At 36.1% G+C, this 2,375-nt stretch overlaps 1 long non-coding RNA gene across 1 annotated transcript; it reads left to right on the forward strand.

The window, feature by feature from the left end:
• Positions 1-1,277: 1,277 nt before the first annotated feature.
• LOC307117619 lies at positions 1,278-2,151 on the forward strand. The gene is made up of 4 exons (XR_013815454.1): positions 1,278-1,426; positions 1,530-1,624; positions 1,714-1,836; positions 1,920-2,151. It is a non-coding gene; the product is annotated as an uncharacterized lncRNA (long non-coding RNA).
• The last annotated feature ends 224 nt before the right edge of the window (positions 2,152-2,375 follow it).

Consider the following 2,375-nt stretch of genomic DNA (forward strand, 5'->3'; position numbering starts at 1 on the left):
TGGCTCCATTTCTTGTAACTCTACACACAAAACATCAGACATCTCTTGCAAAAGCAACACTTTGTGCAAAACTATTTTAACTATTTCCAAAAATGTTGTTTTTGCATATATCTAACTACACACAATGCACAACTGAGGAATTTACAGTTGAACTGAAATCAACTGAACTGAATCAACACTGAAGTCACTTGAGCTGAATATTGACACTATATTGGCTTGTTAGAGCCGGTTTACAGCAGAATTTGTTTTGAACTTGTTACTGAAGCTGCTATGAAACAATATATTTTGTTGTATGCATATTCTTTCTTTCTCAAACCTTAGTTTTGATTTCTAAGTGATCAATTTATGTATGTGTTTTCACACATGATCATTGGCTGTATGGGTCCTCAGTAAATGAATGTGGCATTTAAATGGCAAAAGTTATTCTTGTCTCTATAACTTATGGCTTCCTAAAGACACGTTTATGGGTAAATAAAATATTAATAATATAAATAAAATGAATATCAAAACATATTTTAAATATAATGAAGTCATTTTATTATAGCACTCATCAGATGTTCCTGGAAACAAAACAGAGACAGAACAGTATAAACAAACTATACAACAAACTAAACACCAAATTACAAAAACATTATTATGTGAAAGTGAATAAAGTTGTGTGTGTTTTCAGTTATAAATATGTGCTGTGTAAATTAGCCTATACTTTTAGAAATTATATATAGCCTAACTTTAAAAAACAAACAATAACCCATATAGATAAATTATAATAATTGTATAATATTAAGCATTTACTTAATATACATTGTAACATTAGGCTACTTTACTCTAGCACAGTAGTCAGTTAAGCAATTAATTAATATCTTATATTAATCTGTATGTAGCCTAAGCTACATCTAAAGGTAAGTCTGCTTTAAAAAAAAATATTACACTTCGACATGTACAGAATGTGCGCGTTAAGAAACACGTTCAAATGTGTCTTCTTAACATGTTAAAACTGTGCGTCGACTGTGCGTGTATGCCTGTTACACGACCAGAATGTGCGTGTCTACACCATGGGTCTACACATACAGAAGACACACGTAAAAAATTGCTGCGTTGAAGCGGAAAACAGGGCGTGTTGAAGGTTGAAACGATTATAAGTCACGCGTTTCGTATAAAGAGATTTGGCCCCGGGCGCGTTCCTTATTATAGCCCTAGTCCAATGAGGTGCGAGGTCGAGGTCATGGCCATGACGCGTAGAAGACGAGCTTTAAACTTTTTTTTATGTTTTTTGCTGCTTTCCTTTTTCGTGATCAACAATGACAGGACACCGTCTTCAACTCAATCTCTGCATGGACGCGACGAACTTTTTGGACTCATTTTCAGGAGGCTGTCTTCGTCTTCATAACTCTGAGGCAAACTGCAGTCGCTATGAACCAGAGCATGGGTATGTAACGTTACGATTTAAAGAATATGCTTTTATTCAGCTGTATAAGGAAATGGATGCGTTAATAGATCCGAGCTTAAAACTGCACATTTTGTTTACACAGACTATCCTCGCCTCATAACGAAGCTGTGAGCTCTTATCTGCTTGGAGCGATTTCCGCGAGTCCAGATTTAACCGCTGATCATGACGACATTGTGTGTAAGTAACTTCTAATGTGTTTCTCATTCCTTGTTTAATTTTAACGTGACTGTTTTTATTAATACCAGTCTCATGTAATTGTTTTCCAGCTGCCTGTAAGACGTATTATGAATCGACACGCTGGAGCTTCAGATACAAACAACCTGAACTTAACGTTACATAGCAGGCGGAAACTGCGAAGTTTAGCTCGGAGTCGATCAAGAAGAAAAAGGGTAAGATTTATTATATTAGATCCGTTTTTTGTCAATGTGAGTATTTTTCAGGTTGCTTATTGTCTTTATGGATTGTATTACAGTTGCTGGAAGCAAGAGTGTGCTGGATGAGGATGAGGTGGACGTTTGGAAGTCCGCGACCATTGAACTCATGTTTGACGAGGAAGACGGCTTTGTTGACGGGGTGTCTGGATGGATTGTGCGGCCACCGCGCTCTCGCAGCCTGGAGCACGCCGAACTCTACATTACATTACGAGACATTACTGCTGCACTGTACATAGTTGTGTGTTTAACAATAAAGCTCTTTCTTTAAGTAAACCGCTGTGTTTTATAAATGAAGCCCTTTCTCTTGAATGAACAGCTGTATGCTTATAAATGAAGCCCCTTGTTTGAATAAACGGCACGGTCCGTATAATTTTCCCATATATTCCTTGATGGTATGAATACATCATAGCACAATAACATTAATATGAAACAAATTATTACAACATAAATTATATATTTATTATTATTATTGGGGTTTACATTTATAATGAGCC

The sequence above is a fragment of the Gobio gobio genome (genome assembly GCF_949357685.1).
Source record: "Gobio gobio genome assembly, chromosome: 21".
Lineage (NCBI taxonomy): Eukaryota > Metazoa > Chordata > Actinopteri > Cypriniformes > Gobionidae > Gobio > Gobio gobio.